The sequence below is a fragment of the Pimephales promelas genome, chromosome 15 (genome assembly GCF_988280905.1).
Source record: "Pimephales promelas chromosome 15, fPimPro1.hap1.1, whole genome shotgun sequence".
In the NCBI taxonomy this organism is placed as follows: domain Eukaryota; kingdom Metazoa; phylum Chordata; class Actinopteri; order Cypriniformes; family Leuciscidae; genus Pimephales; species Pimephales promelas.
In genome coordinates, this window is record NC_142783.1 from 19,050,873 (window position 1) to 19,067,039 (window position 16,167).

At 37.4% G+C, this 16,167-nt stretch overlaps 2 long non-coding RNA genes across 2 annotated transcripts; both read right to left on the reverse strand.

The window, feature by feature from the left end:
- Positions 1-1,159: 1,159 nt before the first annotated feature.
- On the reverse strand, positions 1,160-11,032 carry LOC120487043 (uncharacterized). The gene is made up of 4 exons (XR_016146673.1): positions 9,786-11,032; positions 4,596-4,671; positions 2,687-4,488; positions 1,160-1,519 (listed from the first exon to the last, which is right to left on the reverse strand). It is a non-coding gene; the product is annotated as an uncharacterized LOC120487043 (long non-coding RNA).
- Positions 11,033-11,462: 430 nt separating this feature from the next.
- LOC120493050 (uncharacterized) lies at positions 11,463-14,069 on the reverse strand. Its single transcript, XR_016146674.1, has 3 exons — positions 13,284-14,069; positions 12,673-12,754; positions 11,463-12,530 (listed from the first exon to the last, which is right to left on the reverse strand). It is a non-coding gene; the product is annotated as an uncharacterized LOC120493050 (long non-coding RNA).
- Between the last annotated feature and the right edge of the window lie 2,098 nt (positions 14,070-16,167).

Here is a 16,167-nt window from a genome sequence, read left to right on the forward strand (position 1 = left end):
GCTTTTAGGCTCCCAGATCTGACATCTCTCATGACTGGTTCTGTTCTTTTTCACCCACCATGCATTGTTCTTTCAGTAAATTGTTTAACCCTGTACACGCCAGGACTCTGTGCTATATCCTGCCCCCTTTGTGTTTGAATGTAGATAATTACACTTATTACTTACTTGAACAAACAATGATTCATTATTCTTCAGATTATCTCACACATAAACACCTGCTTTTGTTTTTGGCCGATATGAGCATTTCCTCCATTGCTAGATGAAATTAGAATTTTGAATTTATATAAATTTACAAAACTGTTAATGTCGAGGGTCCCTGAAGATACTTCAAGGGGTGAATGGAGAAAATATATAAAACATATAAATTCATTTTTAATGCCATTTCTTTTTTATTCTGGGGCTCTCTGGAATAGATAAGTGTAACTAACCCTAACCCTTAACCACTGGTATGTGATTCCCAATTATTTATACATAAATGGCACAAATAAGATTTTGCCATAGAGGAGGAATCTTCTTACATAACACACACACACACACACACACACACACACACACACACACACACACACACACACACACACACACACATACGGGTTTTTGTTAATTACAAGGACACTCCAGCCCAAACCAGTCTGTTGGTGTATTAGGGGGACACCCCTTTCCACTTGCTCTACAGAGATGTAATGGGTATCAAAAAATCTGATTTGTGCCATACAACATAGATTTCACTTCAGAATTTGGATACACTGAACACAATTTATAATATACAAACCTGACATTTTACATACTTACGGGGACAATTGATAATTAGATAGACAAGCCCCGCCCATGAAACAAAACTAAATTATAAGGACAGTCATTACAGTGTATTAGAGGGACATGGCTATACACATACACAAAAGTGAAGGCATTGTGTATTAACAGGACGTCCCTGATTTATAAGAACATGATTAGACTCGGCACACGTCTGTGCACTGCAAACACACCCCATACCTGTGGCTCATACTGACAACAGACCAGAACACTTAAAAGTATAATATTTGTATGGTGATGTAAATATGCACCTATAAATTTTAAACAGTGCATTCAAGGACCTGCTATTTGTGGGATATATTCACATGACCATATGACCTTTTAACACACACCAGGACATACAACATTGTGCAAGGAGCAGAGTTTATTAGTGCTTGTTGTCAACATTAGTTGTTGGCCTGACAATTTTACATAAATCTCAAGGTACACTACAATCTGTCTTGTGTGAAAAGAAAAACAACAACAACAACAACAACAACTGTAAAATGCAAAGAGATGGAATTCATTTAGATAGATGTCTTTAATTTGTTTTCAGATATTTCTATTACTATTTCATAAACATAAATAGTAATAAAAATAGTTGGAAACAAATTAAAGAGATTGCTGTCAAGTCACCTTTATTTAAATAGCGCTTTTTAATATACAGATTGTATTAAAGCCGCTTTCCAGAAATACAGTGATTTTCATCGAGTGCTGTACAGCAGATCTAGAAGAAAACAGAGTCATAGTTCAGCTTTAGTAATTTCTGTGATGGTTAATTTCGGTTGTAACAAAAGTTATTCATTTAGTTCATATAAATTCAAATATTTAGCGGCTCTGGAGTAAACCGTGATGTCATAGTCCAGCTCAGTTCAGTTCTCATATAATGATGTCAATGCAGGAGATCAATAATATTATTTAACACCATGTCCTAACTACATGCGACGTGATAAAATTCCAGCGACAGCAAGTGTGTCTGTCCACACTAGACGTGACGCGACTGTGAGACGCCACACGTCAATCAAAAATCACAGCCATTCAGAACAGCGTGTGGGCGGAGTCTCTCTGTCAAAGCGCACTGCTGGCCCGTAATCGCATTGGAAATGGGTAAGGACAATCAAATCAAGAAATAACATTATTAAAAATCAAAACATTAACAAAATATACTCATTGACTAATTTTGTTATGAAGTACAGTTGTATGTTTGCATAGAATTCATTTTGAATGCTATATTATTATGCTTTCAAAATCTGAGGTAAATTATCCATTATCGCTTGTGGCATAATGACCTATTTTTAACTAAAAATAAATAGTGTGTACTCATAACCAGTGTAATTTCTTGTAATCTGTGTAATCTGTCAGCCGCGACGTCACAGAAATAGGAACCGTTTCTAAATTAGAAACTTCGCGTGTCGCCGTCACGTCTGGTTAGGACAAAAACTCTGATTAACATGGAAAAGATACCTTTTATCGCATGTCGCGGCGTCGCATGTAGTTAGGACACAGTGTAACATTAATATTAAAGAACTGCTGAACAGCTGTTCATTGTTTGTTCATGTAAGTTCACAGTGCATTAACTAATGTTAACAAGATTTTAATAAAGCATTAGTAAATTAAAAAAATTAACATTAACAAAGATTAGTAAATGCTGTAGAAGTGCAGTTTATTATTAGTTGATGTTAACTAATGTAGTTTACTAATGAACCTTATTGTTAAGTATATTTAAAAGGACTTAAAGTTATCAGTCCATTAAGATCTCCTTTTTAAACTTATGGTCAACTGTAATTTGATCAGTTTTTGGCCATAACATGAAAATAATTATCAGCTTATTGATAGACACCACAATAACAATATTAGTCACTAATTTCTGTAATAAAACAAACTGCTGACATACCAAAAGCATTGGAGAAATGATCATCCTCAGGATGGCTTTCATCAGGATTACTGGCATCCAGTCATTCTGATCTCATCTTGAAGTAAAAGAGAAATAAGAATATGAGAAACATTGATATCTGTTTAAAAGGTATTTAACTGTAAAGTTACCTTAAGTCATGCACACACAATCACACACCAGTTTCCTTAAACCTCCCTATGAGTGTAAAAGATCCACTTAACCTCCTACACTAGGATAGACCTTCAGTCTCAATGTCATCATGTGACATTGAATATTAGGAAAGCGGCCCTTTTCCATGGCTAGCAGAAACTTTGATATTTTAGCCAGCCCAGAAGTGGCTTCTGGGCTGTAATCGTCACGATAGATGTGGATATCATGTCCCAACAAGTTGGTGACCTGATCCACTACATCGTTTTTCAGGTTTAGGATCTGGGAGAGAGTAGCTATGTGTTTGCACAGAAGAGTTGATCCAAGAAACTCTGGATTATGAGCTGCACATTGACCTGCATAGGCCCTAAGAGAGTCAGGGCCTCAGTAGTGACTCTGGCAAACCAGAATTCATTAGTGTCCAGCACTCCACATTCACTTCTCTTGCTGACCAGCAGTGTCAGGGCATCAACCATATCAGGCGAGAGAAGAACAGCAACCTTTCTTCCCCCTTTGGCTGCAGAGTTTCTGTTCAAGCCTGGCCCGTGGCAAGTGCTGTGCCTTTCTTTAAAGCCTTTGAGTAGCAATTTAAAGACCTCTCCAGCACATCTACGATCAATCAAGGAACAATCATTCTGGCAAGTGTTGCTTTGGCCATTTCTGCATATCTTTGAGATGCCATCTCTTTTAATTTTTGAAATGCCGTATGAGCATTTTACATTTACATTTAGTCATTTAGCAGACGCCTTTATCCAAAGCGACTTACAACTGAGGACTAAATCAAACAACTCATTGTGAAGAGGCAATAACAACACAAGAAGTGTTCAAAATACAAAGTTCAAACATTGCTCAGAGTAGCATAAACCAGGCAAGTAAGGATTTAAAGAATATGTTTGTTTGTTTTTTATGTTAAGTGCTCACAGAAGAGATAAGTTTTCAGTTGTGAATGCTGTCAGGGATTCTGTGTTCCGGATGATGATGGGCAGATCATTCCACCGGCTTGGAACCATGAATGAAAATGTTCTGGAGAGTGATTTTGTGGCTCTTTGTGATGGTACCACGAGCCGTCGCTCATTGATCGATCGTAGGCTTCTGGTAGGGAGGGATGTAGACTCGTGAGCGAGTGAAGGGAGCTGATCCTGTGGTCAATACGCACGCAAGAGTCAACGCCTTGAACTTGATGAGAGCAGCGAGTGACAGCCAGTGCAGAGAGATGATCATTTGTAGAGGTTTAATTGCACATGATGGAAGTCCAGCCAGAAGAACATTGCAGTAGTCAAGCCTAGAGATGACCAGGGCCTGGACAAGATGCCATGTTGCTTGCTCAGTTAGGAAAGGTCTGATCTTCCTGATGTTATGCAATGCAAACCTGCATGATTGAGTTATCTTTGTAATATGGTCTGAGAAGGTCAGCTGGTCATCAAAGATTACTCCAAGATTTCGGACCGACCTTGATGGAACCCCATCATGGAAGAAGAATGCCATCGTGTTTACAACTGTGACAATGAGTGCTTACCAAGATTAACTAATTGCTGGATTTTCAAAACTATGTGAGGTTCGCAGCTCTACTGTTGCAGTAAACCTGCACGTTCTTGAAGAATTTAGATTCACGCCGTCTGTTATTGTAGGCACATCGATGTTACATTTGCACACCCCTAAACATGACATGGAACAAAACGGTCATTGGTTACCTTGCATGTCAGTCGGTCAAACGTCGACTTGGGCGGTCCATGACCAATTGAAGCTGTGATAGAGTACAGACCTCCTGCCGTCAGTCTGAAGGTATCGCCTCCCGAGATCACCCCAACTTCAGCCATGTGAGTTTTCAAATGGCTCATCTGAAAATAAGAAGAAACTTTACATACATAAACACTTCCTCTAAGAGTTATAAAACATTGTTAAACCCCCAAAAATCTCAAATGTGTCTAAGGCATAATATATAGCCAGTAAATAATAGGGGTTTAACGGTACACGTATTCGTATTGAACTGTTTGGTACGAGGCTTTCAGTTTGGTATGTATTTCAAACCAAATGATTTGATGGACCATTTTTCCTGCCAACCAAAATTATGTTAGTATTTGCACTGGCGCGACCACCACAACACTGCCCAACTGATGCAAACGTGATGAAAGCGGAACGAAACTGCGCAACTCATTTGTGCTTAACGAACCGTTACGGGTTTGGACCAAATAAAATAACCTTTGTTATCCCTATTCGCAACTACTACAATATTACATTTAATTTTCTTTACAATGAGCTTTATATGCTACTGAAAAACTTTTTTTTACAAGTTTTTGCTTTATATGCTGCTAAGAAGAGTCAAGTATAGCTCCATCATTGTTCAAATTAAAAAAAAGATACTTTATGATGTTAGTTTTAATAAATGAATACAAATTTGAAAATCAAGGAAATTTCTCTGGCATTTCATTCTTTTTGCTGTATCGAAAACATACCGAACCGTGTCACCACTGTATCATATCGAACCGTGCATTTTGTGAACCGTTACACCCCTAGTAAATAATGCAAAATAATCATGGACAGGTTGATCAGGGTCCCACAGCTACTGACCACTAAATATGTGAACGTGAAATATTGATTTGAGTTTATTTTATAATCATGTATATATCATTAAAAAATATGCAAGAATACCAAATAATTTCATTCAATAACAATTTATCAGAAATCAATATTTAAGGCCCCAGACTACAGATTTTTTTTTTACTTTTTACTTCTGTTAGGGTTAGCTTCTTACTAGGTATTAATTATCTATAGAGGGAATGCATTGACGTGACTTTCCCGCCGGAACAACCCCCCTCAGCCCGACTGAGTGGCAAAAGACCTGCTACGTGACTGGATTTAATAGGGGGAACTGCGAAAATGGGACTAAAACGAACAATTTTAGCAATTTCAACTAAATGTTGGACTCAATATAGTGTTCCTTACAACTTACGAAAGATCCAGTGATCCATGGATATTGACATGCAGACAGGAATCGTGTTGCCTGACATTTATGTTTGCCTGATTTCGACACCGGGGAAATAAAAGCAATATAGACCTAAACATAAAGCAAATTTGCCTGTGAACGCTTTATATAAATACAATATTGGTAGGTCTAAATCCAGTTAATCACTTATATGAGTGTTATATATAGCCTATATATATCATCATATCGTCCAGCCCTAAAACTTTATAGGTTTTTTTTGGTCAGTGTTTACTAAAAAACATCCAATAATGCAGAAAATGCAATGATAAATATTTAATTGATGAGTTGTTAATATATATAACAATACAAATTATATGGGTATGGTTTTACACCTAAATTCAGCATATTGACACCAAATGATAACTGCAAATCCACCTTTGGCTGACTGGAGTCCAGTTGTTTCTGTGAATTGCAGCGATCCATTTGCTCCTCTTTCTATAGCAGTCTGTAAAAATATACCTGCGATTTTTTGTCAAATCTAGTTGTACAGTCAATCGCAAATCTCTTTCCCACTTTATTTGTGTGTGTTGTTTTTGTTTTTCGTGTCATTCACGCTGAACACATATACAGCCGCTCAAGTCTTTTTGCCACTCACTGTGAGGAACTGCAGACACTCCGGCTGACGGTGACGTCACGCGCATACCCTCTATTGTATAGTTGTATTGTTTTTCTATTTAGTGTGACTTTATGTATTGTAGAGCACTTTGGCTCAACCATGAGTTGTGTTAAAATGTATTATTCCATATCAGTGAACCCCTGTGTCCCCATAATAACTAGTGTCCTCATAAAGCAGGCTTTTGTCAAACACACACACACACCGATTCTTCAAACATCAAGAACATCATCTCATGATGATGAAGTCCTCATAAAACAGATGTCCTCATAAATCGGGTGTAAGTCACACACAAACTGGCCAATACTAATATAGAAAACTCATATTTGTGCTTGTAAAATATAATCTTTCTTTATTTTATTTATTTATAAAGCACCTTTTACACAACTTATGGTTGATTTTACAATACACATTAGGTCAAACTGATGTTAGCTAACCCTAACCATAATCCTAACCCTAACCATAACCCTAACCCTAACTGAAGTAAAGTTATGGTCAAACCTGAAGTCTGGCGGCCCAGCACAGTCTAATCTGCCCTGCCAGATTCATAATGAACCAAAAATATTTTTAACTATTTCTCAAAGGAAAGTCGTACTAATAGTAGTAAGTTTAGTAACTATCTCTGGCCAAACTATTTAGAAATGGCAGGGTTATTCTGGATACTCCATTTGGCGTGTGCATTGATGACGCAGTGAATAGAGATGATTCTCTCTGACCAATTAGCAGTCGTTATTGTTTTTATGTCATATTTTAGTATTGCCTCGGCTCGCCTTAGCTCGCTCAGAACCTTGCTGGAGGTGATACAAAAAAAAGTACCTAAAAGCAGGAACGGGTTCAACCTTTACACAGTGGAAAACCAAACAAAGGCGAGCTGAGCCGAACTGCTACTGTGTAGTGGAAAAGCGCCATTAGACTGTGCTGGGCCGCCAGACTTCAGGTTTTACCATAACTCTACTTACTTCAGTTAGGGTTAGGGTTATGGTTAGGGTTAGGATTATGGTTAGGGTTAGCTAACATCAGTTTGACCTAATGTGTATTGTAAAATCAACCATGAGTTGTGTAAAAGGTGCTTTATAAATAAATAAAATAAAGAAAGATTATATTTTACAAGCACAAATATGAGTTTTCTATATTAGTATTGGCCAGTTTGTGTGTGACTTACACCCGATTTATGAGGACATCTGTTTTATGAGGACATCATCATCATGAGATGATGTTCTTGATGTTTGACTTGTCTGAAGAATCGGTGTGTGTGTGTGTTTGACAAAAGCCTGCTTTATGAGGACACTAGTTATTATGGGGACACAGGGGTTCACTGATATGGAATAATACATTTTAACACAACTCATGGTTGAGCCAAAGTGCTCTACAATACATAAAGTCACACTAAATAGAAAAACAATACAACTATACAATAGATAATTAATACCTAGTAAGAAGATAACCCTAACAGAAGTAAAAAGTAAAAAAAAAAAACCCTGTAGTCTGGCGGCCCAGCACAGTCTAATCTGCCCTGCCAGATTCATAATAAACCAAAAATATTTACACAAATATGAGTTCTCTATATCAGTATTGGCCACAATGAGCTACAAGTTATGGGTTATTAGGATCAATTTTAATATTCCATATCAGTGCACCCCTGTGTCCCTATAATAACTAGTGTCCTCATAAAGCAGGCTTTTGTCAAACACACACACACACCGATTCTTCAGACAAGTCAAACATCAAGAACATCATCTCATGATGATGAAGTCCTCATAAAACAGATGTCCTCATAAATCGGGTGTAAGTCACACACAAACTGGCCAATACTAATATAGAAAACTCATATTTGTGCTTGTAAAATATAATCTTTCTTTATTTTATTTATTTATAAAGCACCTTTTACACAACTCATGGTTGATTTTACAATACACATTAGGTCAAACTGATGTTAGCTAACCCTAACCATAATCCTAACCCTAACCATAACCCTAACCCTAACTGAAGTAAGTAGAGTTATGGTAAAACCTGAAGTCTGGCGGCCCAGCACAGTCTAATGGTGCTTTTCCACTACACAGTAGCAGTTCGGCTCAGCTCGCCTTTGTTTGGTTTTCCACTGTGTAAAGGTTGAACCCGTTCCTGCTTTTAGGTACTTTTTTTGTATCATCTCCAGCAAGGTTCTGAGCGAGCTAAGGCGAGCCGAGGCAATACTAAAATATGACATAAAAACAATAACGACTGCTAATTGGTCAGAGAGAATCATCTCTATTCACTGCGTCATCAATGCACACGCCAAATGGAGTATCCAGAATAACCCTGCCATTTCTAAATAGTTTGGCCAGAGATAGTTACTAAACTTACTACTATTAGTACGACTTTCCTTTGAGAAATAGTTAAAAATATTTTTGGTTCATTATGAATCTGGCAGGGCAGATTAGACTGTGCTGGGCCGCCAGACTTCAGGTTTGACCATAACTTTACTTCAGTTAGGGTTAGGGTTATGGTTAGGGTTAGGGTTAGCTAACATCAGTTTGACTTAATGTGTATTGTAAAATCAACCATAAGTTGTGTAAAAGGTGCTTTATAAATAAATAAAATAAAGAAAGATTATATTTTACAAGCACAAATATGAGTTTTCTATATTAGTATTGGCCAGTTTGTGTGTGACTTACACCCGATTTATGAGGACATCTGTTTTATGAGGACATCATCATCATGAGATGATGTTCTTGATGTTTGACTTGTCTGAAGAATCGGTGTGTGTGTGTGTTTGACAAAAGCCTGCTTTATGAGGACACTAGTTATTATGGGGACACAGGGGTTCACTGATATGGAATAATACATTTTAACACAACTCATGGTTGAGCCAAAGTGCTCTACAATACATAGTCACACTAAATAGAAAAACAATACAAACTATACAATAGATAATTAATACCTAGTAAGAAGATAACCCTAACAGAAGTAAAAAGTAAAAAAAAACCCTGTAGTCTGGCGGCCCAGCACAGTCTAATCTGCCCTGCCAGATTCATAATAAACCAAAAATATTTACACAAATATGAGTTCTCAATATCAGTATTGGCCACAATGAGCTACAAGTTATGGGTTATCAGGATCAATTTTAATATTCCATATCAGTGCACCCCTGTGTCCTCATAAAGCAGGCTTTTGTCAAACACACACACACACCGATTCTTCAGACAAGTCAAACATCAAGAACACCTTATGATGATGATGTCCTCATAAAACAGATATCCTCATAAATAAGGTGTAAGTCACACACTAACACTGACACACATGAACATTACCTTGGGTAACATTAACCTTTAAAATAATCCAACAAATTAAAAATAGTTAATGTGAAGTTTCCATACCGTGCATCACTTGGCCACTCAGGATCACCATGATTATATGTGATCTCTTCATTGTTTGGAGCAAACAAGTATAGCTGAGGTTTTCCATCCACAGCGATAGTCTTCATCCTGCAGGTCGGGTTCATATGGTCAACCAAGGGAACCGTCATCTCGGGCTGATCAACACTAAACAAATGACAGTTCAAGCTTGAACAGACAAATTCACACAAAATTATGTCAAAATGAAACACAGTTGGTCTTAAAGGGATACTTCAGGATTTAGCATTAAGCTTTGTATCAGTAGAAAGCCAGTAGTATTTTCGAATTACCGTGCTTCTCCCCTCTCATATCCCCCTCATATAGGGTTGGGAACCGAGAACCGGTTCTTATCCAGAACCGGTTGTGTTTTTGAAAAAATACCGGAACCGTGTAAAATTCCTAAGTTTCGGTTCAGTCCGTAACTTTTTGTGTGTTCAGAATTTACAATATGTATACAATGAGCGAGTGCATCATGAATGCCTTTTATTAAAATCGTGTTTTTGTCTTATCTTGAATCACTACGTTAAGCCTGTAATAAGCGTTAATACTCTGACTTCTTGTTTAGACTGGCCGGCGGATCGCAGCTGCTGCGGGGTAGCCCAATGCCTGCGCGACTCGCATGGTGACTCGTCATGGACATAAACAGAGAAAAGTAGCTCCGGCAACAATGTTCTTCCGCAAGACGCATGCAGTTCTGTTAGAGCGCCGATTTATCCAGTAATGAAAGAAGTAAAGTCTTTATGAATCAATCATTCAAACCGTTTAAAAAAATAATCTGTTCTTTACACATCTTGCATGTGTGTTCAAGCATATTCTACCCCTTCTGGGAGGGTATTCTTCACTGTTGGAGATACAATAAGCAAGGAGAGGTCCTATAGCCTATTATTCTAGAATGCAGAATTTTTTTTTCTTCAGAATTTAATTTTTTTGTGCAAAAATTGCTTGATAATATGTTCAATTTATTTACATTACCAGTCTGTTAAACTCATTTGTCAAGTACTATAAGAAATAAACAGAAAAAGGATTGTGGATTTATCTCTTACTAATATTTTTTAATTAATGGGAACCGGAACCGGAATCGTTTGGCGGAACCGGAATCAGAACCGGAAAATTTGCCACGATTCCCAACCCTACCCTGATATGAGAGAAAAATTCATTTTTAGTCTGGAAAAAATCCTCCGATAACGCAAAAATCGTCATTTTGCATCATCGGAGGATTTTTGGGCCAGAGGCTAAAGACTACAGTGTTCAGCATGTTTTCACCACGCCCATATGGGGCGGGATCTCACTGACCGAATGTAAAGATCGTGTCAGCCGTCTTTCTGTAGAAGCTAAGCTAACGGCTCTTGCCTCTTGGTCTGTATAGAAAGTTTGTATAGTAGGCTAATCACGATGGTGTAAGGTAGTTTTGAAGTTGAAATGGCAGAAGGGGATTTCAAAGATCTGTTGAGAGAATCTGATGCTCGCAGGAGCCTGTTGCGGGAGATGGAGGAACAAGAGTCGGCCGGAGCAAGACAGACTCCAGCTGGGGCGAGCGAGAATCTGATGCTCGCGGCTATCTGTACGAGCCGCAATACAGCGATAAACAGTTGCGGGAGAGGGAGGAACAAGAGGCGGCCGGAGCGAGACCTGAGCCCAGCCAGACTCGAGCTGGGCCACGTGAGTGCTTTCGCTGTGCACCTATGGAAACAGCTATAGAGTCCTATTGCTGTCGCGAATCTCAGCGATGCCATTTTCGTCTCGTGAGATCACTGAATCCGCAGAGCTTTGAGAGTAAAAAAGTTAATAATTATTTTTTTAATTAAAAGTTATAACTCACATTGGTTGTGGTTCTTTTTATAAATCTTTAGTGTTAGTATGGATTAGCCTAGACAATGTATTAACTTAGAGAAATAGTGATTTCAATTGGAGGAAAACAGTTCATAAGCAGAGCTACTAAGCTACTGTGTTGACATGGTCCTGCCTGACATCATATTTTTACTGTGAAAGTCTAAGTTGTGTTATATACATTAGGCTAGTACATCCCAGTACAATGCAATTTAGCACCATTTCGATGTAAATTTATCAAATAACTCACGATGTATCAAAGCAAGCGTAGTTGTATTCATTTTTTGGATTCTGCCACCTGTAACTGGTAGGCGTGGTTTGGGAGTGGCCTCGTAAGGGCAGCAAAGCAAGTGCATTCTGGGAGTTGTCATCTTTCAGCCACATGAGTAAAAAATACATTTTCTCAGTCTAGAATGCTTCAATTTCAAAAATAATTTAATATTTCTACTATATAAATGACCAATTTTAAATACACATTTATCTTCCCAGAGGTGAAGTTTCCCTTTAAGTGAACATAAACAGTTGAAAATAAAACACATGTGTATGCTGGTCGCGCTCATATGTAAATTGCGTAAGCTTATTTCATCAATTAGATCGAAAAAGATCTACCCTCACCACGAAGAAATCTGTGGTTAAAGTGGCAAAAGACGGATTAAAACACCAGGTGTAACCAGGAATGTGTGTCCCTCGTCCACTCGTGATCGAATCTGGGCTATAAGTACAAAGGTTACATACGCATCAAACACTTGTACATACCAGAGGAGTTTTTCATCGTAATGAAACTCGTCATGATGAGATACTCTTTGCCTTCGCTCTCGTTCTTCTTCTTTTCTTAGTCTCCTCCATATTCAAGCAGGAAATCTCCCTTATGAAACTCAGAGCAACTGAACACTCCTCTCCCTACACAACAACAGAGAAGAAGAAACACCATCACTGTAAATAACATATCATGTACATGACACAGTTTTATTAAACACATTAATTTCACTTAAACTTCACTTCACTTCACTTAAACTTAACTCTATCAAACCATTTAACTCACCTTTAAAATCATTGATGAATCTGTCTTTGTTCTGAAGTGAAAACTACACCTCATCCAGTGGCTTGGGCTCTCAGAGTGTCTGCTGTCATAGAAAAGACCCTCATTAATACTAGTCAAAAGACCCTCATTAATACTCAATATTGCATTTCATTTGACATATTCAGCAGGTTTGTTTTCAGTATAAACATTAAGACTGACAGTTCTATTAGTACAGATTATATGGTATTACATGCAGGAGGAATAAGAGCACATGACCAATCTCTAAAGCCAGCAGAACTGCAGTAATATTTACAGTAGCATGTCAGGATACTGTACTGGGGAAACCTCGCCCCTTCACAGGGTCATGACATCTCCTTATTTTGATCATGGCTAGCCTATTTTATGTTACAATTACAATTATATTGCAAACTAAAACTAGTTAAACTGTCAAACATCTCATATTCTCTCCTGACAGTCTGTAAACAGAATGGCGATCACTGTAAAGGTCGTTAGCATCGTTAGCATCTGGCGCTAGCGGCTTCATTACAGTAAACCGAGCAGCAAAGAGCTTACAAGACATACACAAACAAGACAAACTGACCTACAAGCTATTAAACAGCAGTAAAGCTTACCTTTCCAGTAATAGTTGCTTTAAACAGGTCCAAATCACAGGTGTCTTCTCAGCTGCAGTTTCCACCCGGTCCAAACAGGAAATAAACGCGACGCTAAACTATGATTATTAGACCATATGGATTATAATAAACGATATTGTAGAATAATAATACCATTATGTATGTAAATAGCCATCTATGATATAGTCTATGATATAGCAGTTAACAGTGTGGTTAGGGTCGCGTTTCTCCATTAAACTGATTGCGAACAGCTTTCAAGCTATTTTCATTTTTCATAATATGATATTTACGGATTATTTATCATTGCAGGGTCACTCTGCATTTATATATTTCATTGACAATTGATAAATTATAAAACAATAATGTTTAAATAGTTAGTAAACCGCATTAACTCGTGTGAGGTAAACACATTAACACAGTGGTCTGACAAAACCCGAAATTATGAGGACTTCCGGCGGTCACAGCCAATCACAAACTGCGATTTCATACACAAGTGTGAATATTCATGAGGAGGTGCAGTACCCCAGACCCACCTACAGGGGCACTGTCTCGATACACACGTTTTACACAAAATCATGTAAATGTGAACTATGGGGACTTGTGGAGAAATTTTGGATTTGAGCTCCCTCTAGGTATAGAAGCACTTCTACACTGTTAGAATTATGAGGACACCGGTCATGTCCCCATAATTCAAAATGTCCCCATAGTGTTGTGTGTATTCATGTGAAATGTCCTCGTAATTCACAAAAACCAACACACACACACACACACACACACACACACACACACACACACACATACACACACACACACATATATATATATATATATATATATATATATATATATATATATATATATATATATATATATACATATAACATATATAACATATAACACATACTGTATATGTATATATATATATATATATATATATATATATATATATATATATATATATATACACTCACCAGCCACTTTATTAGGTACCCCATGCTAGTAATGGGTTGGACCCCCTTTTGCCTTCAGAACTGCCACAATTATTCGTGGCATAGATTGTTAAATGCACTAAATGCACTGAGTTGCCGCCATGTGATTGGCTGCTTAGAAATTAAGTGTTAACGAGCAGTTGGACAGGTGTACCTAATAAAGTGGCCGGTGAGTGTATATATATATATATATATATATATATGTATATGAAGAGTTCAGATGCAAAAGCCTCTAAATGCCATTTGAAATTTTCTTCTTTAATGATGATTTTTATCAAACTTTATATTTAAGTTCAGTAATTTCACTTAAATGGCATTATTTAAGTGAAATTAATGAAATAAAATATACAAGTTTGATAAAAATCATCATTAAAGAAGAAAATTTCAAATGGCATTTAGAGGCTTTTGCATCTGAACTCTTATGCATTGTGTTGTTTTAGGGTCAGTGCAGAAGTTATGTAATGATACTTGCTTGAATTTGAGTTAACAGAGTTTGTATTTTGTTTGTAAGTTGAAAAAAAAAAGGCTTGGTTGACATTAGTCATTCCCATGTTGTTCCACCTCTGACTTGGCTAATACAATTTAGGCATAACTATGTTGTGCTCCATTACACTCATGACCCCTGTCCCGAACTCTTGTCATCAAAACAGTGTTTAACATTTGTAAAATCTGGAGGAGGGTGACTGCTTCTATATTTTTGAGTTTCCAGATGTCACAGAACTAAAGTGTACATTTAAAGGACAGAAAAGAGATTAAAAAGTCTAAATGTCTCAATAAAGGCACATCTGGACAGTTTCCCCATGAGGATCTTGCATAATCGCTGCTGTTTATTCTTGAGACATAAACTACCATACACACAAACTGTTGACTCTAGTGTTCCCATTCAGCTCTGTTAAATTGCGATGATCTGTTCTGGAGATGCTTTTACTGTAATGTTCTCATGACATCTCATGACTGTAATTAAGCTCTGTTCAAACTGAAAATAAAACTTTATAATGTTTTTTGCTGCAGTCAAGTAATTCAAGTCTACAAATCTCTGCATTTTAATCAGTGGTGTTAGATATTTAGTGCTGTTTTGGCAGGCAAAGTGATTGCAAAGTGAGGTTATTTGTATTGGTGATGTCATAATCAATGTAGTTTTGTGTGCTGTTGCAGCTGGTTGACTGTGGTGATACTGTGCACAGTCTGAAAAGTGAAATCAAAATGAGAGTTTTGTGGCTTATATGGTCCAAAATGGTATCGTAACCAATCTGTATTGCTGTACTGTATATTATGTGTCGATGCTGCATACAATACAGTGAGCTTCTGCAGCGTCTTTCCCTTTACAATCTGCTCTCACCTCCGCCTACACTCACTTCATACAGCCTGACTCACCATGTATCTGAGAGACAAAAAAGGGAGAGGAAAAATAGAGAGACAAAAAAAATAATGTATTATGTTGACAAGTGAGTAAGAAAAATGAATTAATGAATTATGCTTTGTCCTCGTCAAGTAATTCACATGTAGAATAAAAATGCTGACCAGAGATCAGCACCCACTGCTTGCTGAATTGTTTTCATTGGAACATAAAACAGGGCCTTCTCTCAACATGGACCCAAGCTGTTCTCTGGTGGATGTTTGTTGAACTACATAGAAATCTTAGAGCTGGATAAACTTAGAGGCGTACCAAAAATCTTTTCATCATTTATATGTATTTTCAAACTTTCTTCTGTGGTACTCAGTCAGTCAGTTGTTTGGACACCATACTTTATACTTTATATATATATTTTTTTTATAAAACCTCTTCAGAATACGAGTCTTTCCAGATCTCCATTTCATGGATAAACTCTATTCCAGGGTTGACTCCATATGGACCCCCAGGGGTCTGCAAAGGTACTATAAAAAGGGGTACAAAT